The sequence below is a fragment of the Lates calcarifer genome, linkage group LG2, assembly GCF_001640805.2.
Source record: "Lates calcarifer isolate ASB-BC8 linkage group LG2, TLL_Latcal_v3, whole genome shotgun sequence".
Taxonomy (NCBI): Eukaryota; Metazoa; Chordata; class Actinopteri; family Centropomidae; genus Lates; species Lates calcarifer.
Genome location: NC_066834.1, coordinates 19,565,667 through 19,584,335, shown reverse-complemented (window position 1 = coordinate 19,584,335; position 18,669 = coordinate 19,565,667). Strand labels below are relative to the sequence as shown.

The following is an 18,669-nucleotide window of genomic DNA, read 5'->3' as shown; positions in this document are numbered from 1 at the left end:
CTAGACACCCTGGGGCTTCATTGGCGAGTGTCCACATATTAGGCGACAGCCATCCCTTTATTGTTTCAGCTGCCCTCTTACAAACAACGGGAAAATGGAGACACAATCAGCGCCCAGGGATTTGAGGTCAGTAAGCAGTGTGTTATGATGGTGGTACTGTAATTGTTTATTGATTTACAATTACACAATGTTTTGTGTGTGTTTAGGTTTCTCTTAGAGAGAGAGTGTGTGTGTATATGTGGTCATATTTGTGGTTTAGTCTAGAATGTCTCAAGTGTCCAGTTTCAATGTCTGTGTGCTCTGACTGCAGCCTGTAATATCATCCTGACAAATGTACACAGGGTAGACAAAATGTAAACACACCGAGGTTAACCCTTTTAACCAAAGGTCACATTACTACAGTTATACACAACTAACAGCCAGTGAAGAGCTCTGACAGTTGACACTTTGTTAGTCTTGAAGTTGATCTTTAAGGCACCCAGCTCCTAGTTTTCAGGGAGTGAGGTAGATTAGCATCCACAATCTAAAAAATCTGGTGCTCCTACACAGCACTGGCTCTAAAATTGGGATATAAATAAAGCCAATCAGCCAATCATGGCGTTTGTGCTCGTGCACAGGAAGTGGGAGGTTATAAATACGGCAGTGGGCGCGAGAGGGAAATTCCTCCGACTCAAAAATGGATTAATGGCAAACAAACAGCATACCAGCAAACGGATAAAGGATTGTAAGTTTAAAAAGAAAGGCTATAGTCAGGCCAGGGGAAGATCCGCGTCAACATTGGTGCGCTTTTCCAGCAGCGGAGAGACCTGCGGGAGCTGAAAGGCCTAAAAACGGATTTGGAAGTTGCTGTTTCTGCTCGACAGGTCAGTAACATTGGTTTTGCTGTGTTTCTCAGAGCCAGTAGGGCGGTATTGTTTTGTCCTGTTTGTTCTTAGTGTAATGTAATTTGTTAGATAAGGAGGAGAGAGTTGTGAGTATCGCCGTCGGCAGCAACTGTGCTAGGTCTCAGGTAACGTCTCGTCCGCTCTGCATGTCTGTTTCGCTACAGCTAATATAACACGTCGTTGTTCGCTCTGTAATGCGATAACAGGTCCTAACAGGTCCAGGTCTAAACCACTAACTCTTGCTAGTTTTTACTCCGCTGTGTTGGGGATGCTGTGTTTGTTTGCATGTCGTCCTTTGATGGTGTTGAATGTTACGGCAGTTTTGCTTCAGCTATGAAAAAGCGGATGCACTCATTTCCGCCATTTTACTCCTCGGTCAGGTGTCTGGGTGGTTTCCATGGTGATGCGTGTCTGTGAGTTTGGGGGGGTCGGAGTTTCACTCCGCCTTCAAGGACAGTTTTAGGCCACTGAATGCCAATCACACATAGTATGCTATTTACCTTGCTGCTGATAAATGTATAAAGCATATTATAGGACTGTACCCATTGGCTTCCAATTATTTCAGTATTAAGTTTTCTTAAACGCTTGAGATAGATGATGCATCACAGTGGCTGTTTTGTTGACTTTTTCCTGTGTAAGTTGCATTACAGTTGAAGTTTAATGCAGTTTCAAGTGGAGATTGTTTTGAAAATGCCCCTATCTAAAAAAGCAAACAAACAAACAAAAAACCCTCAACCAGCCAGTCCTCTGCTCACACACTGGATAAGATGACCTAAATAACATACAAAGTCTCAATGGTGTTGGTGTAGTCCACTGATGAGATATTTATTGTTGTTGTTGTTTCCTAATGTACAGATTCGATAATTACTCTACGTAGGAGTTACAAAGCACAATGAAACCAGTAGGTGGTTTCTGCTGCATGGTAATTAATCGTTTATCATTTCACAATACCTATACTCATTTTATAATAACAGTGTGAGACAGATCCAGTTGTTAATTAGTTTTCCTGGGTGAAGAATGGATCTCAGTGAAGTGATCTAAGTTTCAGCTTGTGGTGCACAAACTCTGTGAGACATTTTGTGACAGGGCTGAAAAAGATCTTAGCTGTTGTAGGTATGAGTCCAGTAAAAGTTCGTTTTTTTTTTGGGGGGGGGGGGGGTCTCAAAAGCAACCTATAATTATGTCAATGAGTGAATTTATACCTATGCTAGGTAAATCTAACAGATCAATATTGGTTAAGGTTAAGGTCAGGGATATGGCATCAGGTGAATTGTGTGCATATTGGTGGCCTGCTGGCCTTGATTTTGTCTGAGGCAGAACCCAAACTGCCAGACTGTGAATGCTGATGTAGACCACCAACACGAACTCTAGTTGCATGTGTCCCACTGTGACATTTGATAGATTAAATTGTGCAGCTACTGCTGATTCTACAGTAACCAAACCGTATTTATTTGCTGAACTCTGTGGTTATTAGTATTTCCTGCTCATGCATACCAGCTGGCTGCTGCAGTGAACATCCTCTCTCATGCTTGTGACGTGATAGCTCCTGCTGAGAATGTATTTAAAGTGAATACTGTATATTGATGTCTTTCAGGCAGATTGCTTTTTGGTATTCCAGTGCTGCTTGTCAGCATCAAGTGCTGCAACACAGCCAAGCCATTTAAGCGACAATCCAAACATATACAGAGAAGGCGTCATTTCTAAATTGCTTTTAAAAGTGCATTCACCTTCAAGTATTTCAGTCAGAGTATCTGACTCACTCTCATCTGTGTCTTTTAAAAACACAAAATGACTACAAGGAAATGATTCACTCCGCACACTGGAGATGGTCGGTCTTCTTTTGTCAAAATAATCCAGAACTGTATTCAGCTGTGTCAGCTCACCTTGGATAAGCAAGTATTGAACTTCATCGATAAATGTGGCAGATTTATAGAAAACACAAGGACAGGAAATCTCTCTGCGTCTGCTCTTTGGTGCAGAGATGAGGAGGCAAGCTCATTTGTGAGGAAGAGTTTGTACAAACAAAAGGAGAAGCTACACTGAAGCTCATTATATAATCCAATACCTTGCTGTTTTCTTACCCGTAGACACGCAAGCAAATGTACTGACCTTGAATGCAAAATTGCCCACTGCTATTTGATCAAAAATGGTTCCTTCTGTATGATAAGCTGAAAAATCATAATCTTCTGTTCTGCCTCAAAGCAGTCTCCGGTGCTATCGCAGTGTAAACAGTGTTTTTGTTGAGTACCTGAACCCAGAGCTGCTTTCTCACCGCCCAGGGAGAATGCCTTTGACTAATCCCCAAGGCTTTCTTATCAAGTGTGATTGAATAGAGCCTTCAGTCCCCAGAAGACGGGCTAACCTTTATCTTGCCTATTTTTCTATTTCTGCATCTCTTTCTTTTCTCTCCATAACAAGGTGTTTGTGGGAAAAGGAGACCTGTTAACTGTTTACCCCCTCCAATATGCACATCGTTTCCCCAGTGGGCGTGCGTTTGAAACATGAAAGGCTCAGAACAAAATGGAAAATTTCCACTCCATTTGCCATGCAGCCAATCAGTGCGCAGTGACCCAGATAAGGAGTGTGATATTGATGATGACAGCAATAAAGACGTATTTTCACCACAAGCCTTCCTTCTAATTAGGTTGATCTGCGGAGAAAATAAATGAATTTTGACAAAATGCAAAAGAGGTGGTGTGCTGGGAGGATTAGACACGAGTGTGACAGGAGGAGGGGGGTGAGATTCAGAAGGTTTCTGGGGGTTAAGTGACTCCACTGTTGGGGAATGGGTGACAATTACCAATGAAATGAGATTTTGTGACTTCAGGTGCCTCCTGAATATGGCGTTTGGTCAAGGTAATTGTTCAGGGTCAAGTGGGTGATACTCATTGATAATGCTTTGGATAGTTTTGCATCTCTTGACAAGCCCCTGCATTTTAGACAATCTATGATGTGTACAGTATCCGCTCCTTTTTCAGGCTGCACATTAAACTGCCGTTGGAATTCCCTCATTATAACTGAAGACTAAAAGGTGACAGTAGTCTAGAGGGCAAGTGCCAATGCTGATTAGAATACCAAACTATCTTCAAAAAGCAACAAGATGTGGCCATTGAGTAAAGATGGATTGGATTGGATTGGATAAGTGATCACTTGCTACATTCAGTTGTTTTTTAGCATAATTTCCAGAGTATTGTAAAGCTATTTAAAAGTTACTTCCTGTAAGGAGGAAGGCAGCAATTAAGACACAGTTGACTGAAATCTAGCTCTGATTGTCAGGCATTTTGCTCCTTTTTGTCTTTTACTCTGAATGTGCTATAATTGACAGAGGGCAGGTAATGTAATGTTAGATATTGGTTAAGCAATTTATTTTGAAAATATCTGAATGGAGATCGGTCTCAAAATGACCTAATGGATGTCCTGTGGTGATGTTGGACTACATTTAAGAGAGTTATTCTATTCAGGAAAACAACTCTTAACATTTTTGAAACCAAATATAAAGCTACAGCAATTTAATTGTGTTTACACTCATTAGTTAGCTCTCTGTATACTAATTTGCATTGTCAGTGACAGAATCTGCCATTCCCAAGCTGGATTCAGATGCTGCACAGACCTTCAAGAGATTCATAGAAAAAGAAAGATGCATGCACTGAATGAAATTTGAGAAGATCTGTGCATTTAGATATGTCCCATAATGATGTAATCCAGAAGAGCAGAACAGTCAGTCCCAAACATTTTGAAAAGGAAACTAATTTGCATCCGTAGTAGTGTGGCTACAGCACTTCTCAAAGAAAACAACAAATTTTCATCATTACCGAACTACTATAGAAAACAGCTCCAAGTGTGTTTCCCACCAACAGTAGATGATAAATGTGTAATTTTGAATGAAAGTCTGTGACTTGTGCTATTAAGATGATCTTTGCAGCACCACCAGTAATCACAGGTGTCACCAAATCAAGCAGAACTGAAATTTTAAGGATTATAACATTGCTGGAAAAGAGCACAGAGCCCAGTCGACTGCGATCTATAACCGTTGCAAAATAAAGCTTTATATGTTTTAAGTGAGAAATGAAACCATGACAACAGCCAGTGATGATGATGCTGTTTTTTCCCCCAAATTAATTTACACTATCCCTAAAAGACATACTCCTCAAGTGCTTTTGGAAATGTCAGAAGAGGTTGGCCATAGTGGATATGAAGCAATCAAGTAAGCAGGTCAGCAGCCAAAGTGCCAGGAGGAACAGTCATGCACGGCAGCGCTGAAATACCAACCTCTACACTTCCTCCTGGAGGGAGCGAGGAATCAGCTGCTGCATTAAGTTTCCACAGCGGATGGGAAGATGGGTGATGTCACCCCACAGCAAACCACTGCACTCTCAGCAGGTGTTGACATCTAGATTAACCTTGGACTGCTGTGAGTCCAGTTCCTCTGGAAGGCAGTGTCTTATTAGAATGCACATGGAGAACTCATATCCAATCCCGGGCTTTAAAAGCTCCTAGGTACTGCCCCTCATACGCTGGCCTGTCAATCAAAGGGTCATCAGAGCATTGCTTCAGGGATGTGGGAAGCCTGGGTGCTGGCTGGGACTTTTAACCCAACAATGACTGAGTCTCTCCTAATCATATTACCATGACTGCTCCTACAGGAGCTTATCAAGTCCAAACTCGGTGTGTGGTGCGTGGTGTGTGAGGACTTTGCAGAGATTCCCTACACAGTGTACCTCAGGTCCTGATCTCATCATACAGTGCAGATTCAGCTCCAGATTCAAATGAAATATCCCGCATTCCTTTCTGAACAAGCAAAATAAAAACAACAAAACACATACCTTTCCCAGCTATTCACAGTATAGGTGCCATAAATGTCACTTCCTATTTCAATGTAGCCCCTTTATATTTTATGTTTATGTACATACTGAATTGTGTTACACAGGCTGCTGTAATGTCTTGATGACTGAAACCTTCCATAAAATCCCCATCATTTGTTGCCTCAGACACTCTCATTTTTAAAGTTTGAGTCATCCAGTTTCCAATTTCAAAGACAGTGCTGCGAGTGTGGTGCTGTGCCATCATATTACTGTGACATAAAGCTACCTTAAATAAACTTGTTTATCCTTGGTGTCATAGTATCAACAACACAACAGTATCCCTGAATAAAATATATATATATATATATATATATATATATATATACATATATATATATATATATATATACATATATATATATATATATATATATATATATATATATATATATATATATATATCACCATCTGATGCAACTGATATGACTGCATAGAATAAATGAATGAAAAGGGATGTAACACAAGCCTGATAATCTGACTGAATTTCCATTATATCCCCTTACTATGGTGTCAGTATGGGCAGTGATTTGTTTGTTAAATATGATTTGGGGGTCTTTTAAAACCAAAGATATGCATTTACTTAAATACTTATTATTATAGTAGGAGTACTTGGACAGCTTTACCGTGCTGACACACAGCACCATAAATAACTCAGACCTGGCCAATAATATTGATAATTATAAAATAATAATCATACATGACAGAACATGACATCAAAGCAAACAGAAGCTGAGATGTTGTCATCCATCATTTCATCACCACAGTTCTTGAGCAGAAACCTTTGACAACTGTGTGAGGACTAAATGTATACCTGGCTGCTGTTTTGTTGCAAACAAGTACAGTGCAGACAGACATGAAGCCCTCTCTGCATCTCTCACGCAAAGCTGTGATAGGCTTGTTGAGCAACATGTCTGACATTACCATGGAGACTATCAGCTTTGTGTTTTCTCTATAGTACAACCATACGTCTGTTAATTAATCCATACACTATAAACTAAGTACTATCTTCCTGCAGCTGATGACAGACATGTTAATTTACAAAACTGAATTAATATTGTCTAGTACTCATAAGTCCCACAGTGGAAGTTGCACAACCTGTTGCCATAGCAACTCTGAGAAAATGGCCTTTTCGGATGGGGATGTTGATCGTTCCTGATAAATATGGGCAACAGTGTACATTCTGTCCTTCTGCTTGAGGATGAATTAGAGGTTAGAAAAATGCCCCTTGTGAGGAGAGAATGAAAACCATGTTTTTGCCCACTGGTGGCTATAAAAGCTCTGTCAGCTTTAACTGGCAAAAGAATAGAGTTACGATTGCTGAGAATCAATACAAGTTCACAATTCCCAGGGTCAAATCCAGGATCAGATGACAGGAGTTTGAAAATCCCAACCAGTCGACCACATGATTATTATACACCTTGACAGATACATCTGTCTGGGTAGCTCTAGACACATTGCACTAGCACCTTTTACAATCTAAGCTGTCCATCAAAGCTGTAGAATTCACCAACTTTGTGGCCACCATCTCAAAAGTCTTCTGCTTGCCTGTGTTACAAACTGGGGCATGGAATCTGAAAGACAGGAGTTATGGAGGCCGGGAACAGGGAATTCAATGTAGTGGACTATATAGTGAGCTCATTGATAAAGTCTTTAAAACACTTTCGGACACTACTCAGGTTGTTTTCTTTGCACAGTTAATGACATCATTGCTGACGCACAATTAAAACGTCAGATTACTGTCGGCTGGTGAAGATCTGTATTTGTATTTTATAATCTCTAAACTCCTTAACTGTATTTAATTGTACTTGAATGTCCGTTTATGAGTTTCTCTCACAGTCTGTCTCAATGTAAAAAGCTCTATGAATTGCCTTGTTGTTGAAATGTGCTGCACAAATGCGCTTGTTGTGTGTCCATGTGACTCTCTCCTCCCGTCTGTCGCCCGTTTTTCGCTTTCTCACAGTGCGAACACAATGCATGGTGGGATATATTGCTTGGTTAGTAACAATCAGTGGTACACTACTTTTCACAATCCATTGAGGGATACTTTGAGTCCACCATATAGGGTATAATAATTCTCACTATACATTCTGACAGCACTACAAAATGGCAAACTCACTATATAGTGCACTATATAGTGAGTAGTGAGTGATTTCAGACATAGCCCGGGATTCAAAATGTTTTCTCGAAAACCTGACTTCTGTAGCTCTTTAGTTCTTCTTCTGGGCTAATTTGCCTCTCATTAGTTATGTATGCACTGTGGTAGGTTTGCTCAGAAAGCACTGTCCAGATTTTGAAGTTTTTCATGTAGCTCTGGTGGAGTCTGGCAGCATTTTGGAAGGGCTAAGATTTCATCTGAAAAAAACAACAAAAAATACACACTCACAATATCAGATATTCTGTGTATCGATCAATACAAACCAAGGCCTTAGATCACATATCTCCAAACCTTGTTTGATCCAAGTCCACTTAAAGTGTTAAAATGTTTAAAAGACCTCGCATCTGTCATATTTCCTTTAAACCAATTTTTGTGCAATCCAGATCAAGAATGTTATTCTGTTCTTATAAAAATGTAGTAGTATCTGTAGAACAACAAACAACAACAAAGCTTTCCCCTTCTGACAATTCAATAAACCCTTTCAAGCAAAAATGTGGAAACAGCCAGCTGTGTCAGGTTGAGGTGTTTGGTGGTGTTATAACTGAAAGGAGAGGTGAAAAAAAAAACTGTAAAAATAATAGTGTTTTTTGAATATCTGGGATACAACAACTACAGAGCTCCCCTTAGAAAAACATATATGTGTATATCTGTGTTGGCAGTAACATTGTTAGGCCAGCCAATATAAGTAAATGCTAAAACTATCTATCTAACTATTGACATTGCTTGTTTTTTTTAACTGGTGCACTCACTGAGGCGTGTGTGAGCAGCGAACGCTCTGCAACTACGCTGACTGAACCCTGATTAGTCAGCTGAATGTAAATTATATTGTGCCAAAATACCACAGGCACAATGACTGGCTACTCAGCCTGCCCCACGCTGATGCCCAAAGTTCAGTTTTCCAACACAGATAAAGACTCTGTCTCAAAACCGTTTGTGTGCCACTCTGTATTCCTCTTACTTTTAACATTTCTGTATCAGTGCACCTCTATTCAAATTCAAATTCCGTATCTTGCAACAAAGTGTTGAATTTACTCAACTGTAAACCTGCTGACTGGCTGCACACACGCTGTGAATGACATGAAGCGGAAGTTTCACACTAAATCCCCCCAGCAACACTGAACCCATTTTATGTTAAAAATACTCATAGTTCAATCGAGTGTGTGTTTCTCTGTTGGATCATAGGGGAACTGAAGATCAAACAGTGTTGAGGATATTCTCTAGTGTTGAATAAAGAGAAGTGTTTACTGTGAATATTAGACTTCAATTCAGGACATTCTGTAGATTGTAGTGCACGGGCCATACAATCTTGACCTGTAGGGTCATGTCAAGAGACTACTCTCTTTATTTTGGCCTTCTAATATATGTACCTGCATCAGACCTTAAAGTTTGGAGGCTAATCACACTGGTCTTAAATGTCCACTCAAATTTATTGCTGTGCAGATGTCCAGGCCTTCAACCTATAAAGGCATTTTGATCTGGGATTATGGATGTGTGATGGAAGGATTAAGACCCAATTAACTTGAGGGCTGTGAATGATGATGATGTTTGAAGACTTTTCTTGTCTTTCTTCAGCCTCTTTGGAGTGGTGCACTGATGCCCGTATGCCTTAGTGCAAATATTTTAAAGATCTATAGTCCATTAACAGCAGGATTTTCAACAAATCATTTCTCAGACAGCCCACAGGCATTTGTTAGATATTCTACCATGCCTGCATGTGTGTGTGTGTTTGTGCACAGAAGTGTGTGCATGTGCGTGTTCGTGCACTGCAAACTGCCCACTCTGTATGGATGAGAAGGCGCTGGTTCATATTTTGGGTGATATACAGATTAGACATGCTCTAAATTCAAATAGCCTCACAGCTCAGTAATTCCAGCGTTTTACCCATATTCACTCTGTGTGTGTGTGTGTGTGTGTGTGTGTGTGTGTGCACCCATGCAGATGCGAGTGTGCACATGCACGTGTGTGTGGCCGTGCATGTGCACATATGTTTATGTCGGTATAATAATAAGATTTTGCATTAACTATAAATTTCCCTTTCTCCTGCGACTCTCAGACTTGGCTGTGACATTATTGTAAATCCTTCAGTAGCGATACAGTACTGTCCTCCTCGGAGCCAAAACACCCCCGCCACTCACACACTCACTCACACACACTCACACACACACAAACTCAGGCAGATTCTTTATCTTTTATCCTCAACTGCCCTCTTCTTTCACAGACTGAAATTTACAATCCAACTTTCCCTTTGTTAGAGAAGAGAATACTGCTTTCTGCCACTGCCAAAGTTAGCTGAATAACAACAACATGACAGCGCCTTCTGCTCTGGAAAAGAGCCTTTTTTCCCTTTTTGGATTGAATTATGTATAGCGGCTTAGAAGACACTCCTTGGCCACGGTGGTGTTACTTTCCCCATATTACTTATTCAGTATGTCTAACCTTAGGCCCCATTAGCGTTGAAGAAGTAGAGCTATTTCCTTAGCTCTTCATGTTCAAACACAGGACCAACATAGCAGCAGAAGGTGGAAACCCACTGTGAGTATTATGGCCTCCCCCTCTCTATGTTCTGTCTTCTGCTCTGCCCTCTTTTGGCAAATTAAGGCGAGATTTCACAGCTTTAAGCTACAGATAGCATGCACTGCCACAGGCAGTAGAGTCCCAGGGTTCACCATATTTGTCTACAGGATGTGACATTGTTGCTCTGCATGTCTTTGATCTGCCTTGTCTTTTTATGTTGGCTTGTCTCTGTGAATCAACGATGGAGAACAGAGCGTGTTTATTTCTCTGAAATGTGTAGTGCTCCAGCCGTCACCTGGATGAGGTGATTTGTATGTACCGCCGCTGCACATATCAAGTATAATGCCTTGAGTGTTCATTTCATATCACGAACCCAAGCGTTGTACAGCAATTGAATTTGGGTATTTTTTTTATTTCTTTGTGTCTGTCTTCCTTTGACATGTTGTCAGCGTGGAAATTCACAGCACCCTGCCACTCTTCCTCCAGCAATCTCTTGATGTGCCACAGTGAGAGTCATGTCATGAATAAACATGAGTGTTGGTTAGAGATGAGATAGACAGTTTACATGTGTTTGAAAGAGAGGGTCTGCAAAGAGGGAATTGACAGGGTCATGGAGCTCAAATAAAAAACCCTACTACATCCACCTAGATGTTCCTGTTTTTTTTTTGTTTGTTTTTTTTTGAATGTCTAGCAATGGTTAAGACATGCTTGTGGGAAACTGGTTGTGGCTCCTGCTGTTGCTCCATGATCACTGAAATCCTGTTTGTAGCACTCCTTTTCTAAAAGTTAAAATATTTTTAACTTCTAGAACTTGGCTCCCACAGTGGTAAAGGCATGCTGAGTTCTCAGCATTGTCAGGAATAAGCAACAATACCTTCTCAAGTTTGGAAATAATATGGAAAAAAGGGTGGTGCTTTCAGTGGAGAGGCTTCTAAAAACCCAGCAGCATTTAGAGGCTCGTGCTGCTTGTCAAAAAAAAAAAAAAAAAAAAAAAAAAAGACTCATCCCATATCAGACTACAAGGCCAAAGACCTGTGCTGTCTCCTCTGGGCCAGAAGTCCTCAGAACAAAAGCCACTTGGATAACACACAAAGTTAAGACTTATAGACTTGAGCCAAATGTTGGTGTGTTGATGTGACTAGGCACCACAGACCTAGAAAAACACACCCGATTGATAATCCTCAAATATTATCCCAAATCCTCTCTCTCTCTGAGTCTTTTTTTAAAACTTTTTTCTTTCTGGGAAATTTGGCAGTATGTGTGCACTTTTGAACTGACCATTCACTGGACCATTCTCCCAGTCATAGTTAAGCAGTTGTTTTATGCACAGCAGGCCTGCCGAGCTTGTTAGTTTAGAGAATAATGTTGTTTTTTTTTGTTGTTGTTTGTTTGTTTGTTTTATTTCATTTGTTTTTTTCAAAATCCAAGAAAAAAGTGATAGATAAACACAGGCTGAAAATTGCTTATTCTTATTGGATTTGGGAACGTTTATGCTCCAGCAATTAAGCCATCATTACCTTAGTGTTAAATTTGCCAAACACATTGGTCAGTCCTCATCCTAAATCCATCCATCCATCCATCAATTTCCTTCCACTTACCCAGAGTTGGGTCATGGTGGCAACAGGCAAAGCAGGATATTACAGACATTCATCTCCCCAGCAACCCTTTCCAGCTTCTCCTGGGAGATCCCAAGGCACTCCCAGGCCAGATGACATAATCCCTCCAGCGAGTTTTGGGTCTACCCTGACTTCTCCTCCCAATTAGACGTTCCTGGAAAACCTCCAAAGCAGGGTGCCCAGAAGCCATCCTAACCTGATGCTCAACCCACCTCTATTGGTTCCTTTTGACACAGAGCAGCAGCGGCTCTACTTAGTTCCCTTTAGATGTCTGAGCTCCTCACGCTATCTCTAAGGCTGAGCCCAGACACCTTGTGGAGGGAACACATTTCAGTCACCTGTATCCGCAATCTCATTCTTTCGTTCTACTAGGGATGGGCATTTTTATTACTTTTGAAGTCGATTAATCAATCCAATTTAAGTCGATTAGTTAATAAGTTGTGACGTCATCGTTAACACATGCCCTCCACCCAAACCAAAATAATATGTTTAGTCATGTTTTTTGCAGTGTAGTGTGCAGATGCACTAACTGAACTTCCCAAGCTCCACTCATCAAGAACGCACCTCAGACTAGTTCTCAGCAACGTGTCTCATCTGTACTGAGAGTTTAAAGCACAGAACCTGAAATGTTCCAGTCATGGTCAATTTAACAGCAGGTGAAAGTGACCAAAAAAATCCAACGTGAGAGCTGTCCATGCATCATACTATAAATGTGTTTTCCATAAGCGGCGACTGTCGGCCAAATGGCCAGACATTAAAACATTTTCACCCAACTACTTTCTTAATGTTTCAAGTCACGTCACTGTCATGTTATATAATGTTATAACTCTAATCTTAAACCAGATGAGGATATTTGTCATCAGATGTCTTCAGTAATCAGAGAAACAAGCTGACAAACAGCAGCTCTCAACGTCCCAGTTGTCTGCTTCGTGGAGAAACATAGATTTTTTTTTAAATATGAAACTGCTTTATTCAATGAGGCCTTGGTGGATAATCCAGCTCCCAGTAAAAACCTCCCGAACAATAAACTCTGAAGAAATCCTAACCTAAAAACAAGCTGAGCATCTAGAAACAATGTGAGCTAACGTTAGCTGGTTAGCAGCCCACAGGCCCTTATTAAACATATCGTGGAACTACTACTTTTTCCCTGAGACAACAATCATGAGGCTCATGTTAGCTTAATTAGCTGGCTACCTAAAACAAATAAATAATCTGCTAGTGATTCTGGCAATACAGATACCGAAGTCAGTAGTCACTGGTTAGGAATTAGAAAACTGCTTTTGTCTACTGCTCTCTTAAATAAGGGAACCCTGGTTTAAAAAATTGCTAAGAATTTCGAGTGGTAAATCTAGACACAGCTAATTATACATTATTACTATTCTTATATTGCTGGTTCATGCTGTTTCATGTCATCTTGGTTGTCTACTTTTATCCACTTGTGCCCATACACAGTAGTATTAGCTGGTATAGTATTACCAAACACGGCCTATCCTTCACCATTTTGAGCGGATTATCAGATGAGTCTCGCATTTGCCTGCTTTCACATGCATGTGGCACACATTCTGTCTGTCTCTTATCCTCTGTGGGTTGTGAATGAATAGGATGGAGTGCTGAATAGCAGCTGCTGAATGGTATGGCGACTAGCAAAGCGACAGGGAGATGTTATCGGGGGGGAAAAAATAGTCTCTCCTGGTTGATTTCCTAGTCATGTAGTCTGCTTGTCTGACTGCAGTATAGCAGATAGTGTCAGAAGGACATCAGAAGAGGCCCTAGGGATTGTCCGCTATTAGATCAACCAGGAAAACATGTTCTCAGTGACAAGATGTCTGACCATGGTCGAATATGGACTATGTTTTCACTGTGACATCAAAGGCCATTTTCAAGATGGATTTTGTAATGTTTGCAGCACTTAAAGCTGCACCAAGGCAAATTTGTATGTAGAGAAGCACCCGTCTTATTAAATCAAACGTTTGGGCTGTAACAGAGAAAACCATTCCTATACCACTGACTGAGATGCCATTGATTTACCCTGTTTGCCTAAATTAAATTCAGGTATGGACACTGATACAGCAGGAAATCTGCTCCCCACAGGAAGTGACATTCAATAATTAAGAGTGAAATGCAAACAGTATTCTAATCAGTAGTGAGCAAGTTCCCTGCTTAGAGACAGCTCTGCTTACCAATGTAACAGTGGTGCTGTTTCTCATTCATTTTTCCATCTTTTGGTATACAGCATCACCCATTGACTGTGTTTGTTAGTCTGAAGAATATGTGAGCACTTGATGACACTGTCTCACATTCTTTCTGAATACTGAAGTCCAAACTCTTTGCACCTTTAAGCTTCATGTGTGGGATGGCAGTGGTCAGAATGCCACTGGGTAAGAGGCAAAAGGCCAAGAAAGCATCTTAGATAGGTCAGAAGGCTTCTACATGCAAATACATATTTTTTTAAGTACTGTTAACTGTTCAGAAACAAACAATACTCATTACTTTTAGACTGTGAGAGGAAATCAAAATGCCTTACACACACAGCAAGAAAAAGCAGAGGCCACAGAGGGGCTAGGTTTGGGTCTTGCATTGAGGTGAGGCTACTGTATTTACCTTCAATTTATCATTCTGAAATCAGTTCTGCTGATATAGTAGTTTAACAGCTGTATAGACTGTGAACTCTTGTCCTTAATGATTTCACAACAACACAATGAGTATGGACAGTGTCTCTGTGTTTGGGGGGACATTTATTAATTTGTCCTACTTTTTGACATAACTGGATTTTTAAACAGCGCCAGGTTTGGTACTCACTGTGGTAACTTTCTCTTCATAATAAAGTGTTTCACTGTATCACTACCACGAACAGTAGCTATATCATTATTTCTTTTCTGCTAAATTTCCCATTTCCCTTCAAAATCAGGTACATTTTGTCAAATTGAATCTTCTTGCTCTGCTGAATGCTATTATTTTTTGCAGATCCCAGTTCCTGGTCAAAAACAACATCAAGTGAGTCCTTTTGGATTGAGGCCACTGCTCCCAAGAGCATTAACCCTTTACTGTGGGTAGTACCTAAGTCACCTGAACAACCTTAATTAGGTGCCTGAATCTTCTCTCTTTGCTTTTTTTTATATTAAAACCCTGTAAAACATGGAACCAAATAAGCTCCAGTAAGAGCCAATCCCTCAACTTCTGTTACTGCTGGAAGCCCTGCAGCATTTTCACTGTCTACTTTGCTGCTAATTTGTCTTCAGTTATAGTGACTAGGTCCTTCAGGTCCGATCCTAGCATTTAATGACATCATAAAGTCTTGTCTGCCTCCACAGCTTTCCATGAAGACGATCAAGTAAACAGCTAAAAGTCAATGTTGGCCTGAAGCATCCTGGGTACACAGGCCTCATTAATGTAAGACTTCCTCTCTTGTAAACGAAAGCAATAAGCTACTGGGTAGGACAGATATCCAACAGGGAGATGCTTCACTCTGTGCTCAATCCAATATTCGTGATTGAAATGCTTATAACTGACTATAAAGGTGGCTCTTCCACAAGTTAATAGGAAAACCTAAAGAAGTTAAACAAACTGTCTGTGATGACATCAAAGTGGTTATTCTGTCTTGAATGTGGACATTAAATAATCATAATGAACACACAAAACATTCCAAAAAAAGTTAATGAAGTAGCACAGTGCTGTTGGTTCCTGCAGACGTCAGTATCTCACTTCATGTTAAGCTTCAAATAAGGGTTAGTTTGTCAAGGGGTCTCATCAGAAAGATCTCAGATCTGCTGGGACTCTAAGAACCTTGTCTCTCCTTCACCAAGCCTTAGAAGACACAATTCACTGTAAAACCAAACAGTCAGGTTGAGATTAAAGAGGGGCAGGGAGATGAGAGGGAAACATAGTTGCAGATTCTTAACAGTGCTCCCTGGTGAGGGAAGGAACTACAGATGAGGTGGGAACGGAGGCACAACTCTGGTTAGACTTTCACAGTCTGTATTTCTTATTTAATCACATCTTATTCAACACAAATGAAACACAATTTTCCCTTATGTTGAAACATTTTCTTCTATTTCACCTTATACTTCTGTTCATTGCAATAGACGTACAAGTACATTTAAGTACAGATCCAGCCTCAGACACATTATCACGGCCAGTGCACTTTTGGTATTGTATGAGTACCAGCTTGTCCTCAAAAGACATTGTCTGCTTCTATTTCAGCTGGATATTTTTTTTATAGTTCACAGAATAGTACTTCACAGACCAGCTGTCAGTTAAAGACTGGTACATAGGCAAAGACAGTGGAAAGAAAAAGTATGGGAACCCTTTTACTAATTATCTGCAGTATGTATTTGTCTTGAGCTATGGCCAGATCTTAACTAATTTACAATTATGAATAAACCCAATCCACTTTAACTAATAACACAGAAGTCATTGTGTTATTCCTGTCCAATTTGGACAGGAAATGTTGATTACAAGATTCACAGAGCAGGTTGGAAATGGTACATGAACCCCAATGCTAATTACAGAAACAAAACCTAGCTGGAGCCAGAAGTTAATAAAACTGTTAGCAGGACAATGATCCTAAACATCAAAGTAAATCTACTACAGATTGACTTCAAACATAGAAAATCCACCTCTTGCCATGGCCTGATCAGAACCCAGACTTTAACCCAAAAGCGATGCTGTGGAATGACCTCAAGAGAGCCATTCTCACCAGACATCCAAAGAATATCTGCAGTTCTGTCGGAGAAATGGTCCAGATTTCCTTCTGAGTGTAGTGCAGGTTGGATCAGCAGCTACCAGAAGAGCTTACTTGAGGTTACTGGTGCCAAAGCAGGTTGACTACTTCAAAGGATTCACTTACTTTTTTTTCCACCAGAACACTGAATGATGAAATAGTGATAGTACAATAAAAACACGAATGATTATAATTATTTGTGACATTGTTGACACATTTCTCCTGGACACTGTAGTTAATGCTAGGACATGTTGATGATTTCACACAACCTTATTTCCTAAGAATCATGTTCATATGCAACTTTTTTGTTTGTTTGTTTTTTCTTTGCAATAGCACAGTAGACCTTAGGGGAAAGAGGCTGCATACTCTTAGCAAGCAAGTGAATAAAATGTCAGACTTTCCCTTTAAACAGCTAATCAGACAGAACATGTGAACTTTTGTTTTCAGCTTCATCTTCTATGTGTAGGATTTCAAATTTTCCCATATGGCACCAACCACTGTGCAATTGCAATTGGTTACAGTTCAGAGTGATACATCTTCTCTCCAGATGATTGCTTGTTGTCAGTTTCAGCAGTCACATTGTCCCACCACCAAGAATTTTAGCTTATAAACAGTAGCTAGAAATATGCCAAATTTGGCAGGGTACACCTGTTACTTCAATGTGTTAGATAAATATGTAATTAACACTGCATATCCTCTGCTGCTATCAGACTTAGTATCAGCAGATATCTAATATTAAAGAGCACAGATTGGGATCAGAGCCAAAAAAAACAACCAAAAAAAAAAACTTTAGGACAGCCCCAACTGACATCAAAACCTCTTCTACTACAGAGCAGTAACACAGGAGCAGATGGGTTTAAGGCAATATGGTAGTGTTAGTCCCCTTAAATTTAGTCACTTTAATGACAGTATGTGAGAAAAGGGGGGGGGGCATTTGCTTTCTCTACCCACATTTGTCCAGCTGGTCTGTGGATTCTAATTGGCAACATTCTCACCAGTCCAGCTCTCTAATCTAAAAGCCACCAACAGACCAAATACACTACAGTCAACTTAATTTAAACTGGGCTCTACCAGCATGATGAAGTGTAAGGCACAGTGCCAAAATAACTGCATCTGCAGTTAGTCCCAACTGGAGATGGTATTTCATGAAGATAAATGAATACAGACACCCAGAGAATTGGGAACCCCCAAATTAAAGGCTAACCACAATAAAGATTGGTCTAGATTGATCCTTTTTTTTCTTAAGCATAAAAGCAGTATGTGTTTTCTCAAGCATAAAAGCACAAGCGCAATGCATTTCTTATAGTTTATTCAGTCTACAATCTAAGATTATATACAGTGGTAAAGAAAGGCTGCAAGACCCAGGTAATGTTTTATTCTCTTTTTCTTGTTGTGTTGCTTTTTTGTAGTACTTTTGTTGGTGTTGAAGTCTGAAAAATACATAAGCAGAATCAGATCCCCTGTAAGGCTGATGCTGATAGTAGTAGCTCCTGAAGTTCTGCAGAGGTGTGAGAACTGTTCTGCACAAGTGGCAGGACTCAAATGTCAAAGTCCACCTTAACATCAGCTGCTGGAGCTGCATATGAAGATTTTCCTCCTGTCATTTAATTATAAAGACAAAAAAAGAATGTGCTGCTTACACATAGACCCACTCCCCACCCGCCCCCAAATGTGAAAACACAGGGTTTATGCTAATAACCAGTGTGTTTGTTTGTGTGGAAGGCATCAAAGTAAAAGGTACATGTGCGTTGCAGGTTGAAATTTCAAATAAGATAGCTGTATAGCTGCAGACAGGCCGTTTGGTGTAGAAAGACAATATAAGCCAACACTGTGATGTATTAGGATGCTTCCAGCAAACAATTTTGTTATTGAAATATACTGTTACACAATGCAGTATATCAATCTGTCTGTACATTAT

The 18,669-nt window shown here is 40.2% G+C and overlaps 1 long non-coding RNA gene across 1 annotated transcript in view; it reads left to right on the top strand.

The window, feature by feature from the left end:
* Positions 1–633: 633 nt before the first annotated feature.
* LOC108897716 (uncharacterized) overlaps positions 634–18,669 on the top strand; it is a 53,389-nt gene continuing 35,353 nt past the window's right edge. Inside the window, exon 1 of the long non-coding RNA XR_001963345.2 lies at positions 634–863. This is a non-coding gene — a long non-coding RNA (uncharacterized LOC108897716). The remainder of the gene's footprint in view (positions 864–18,669) is intronic.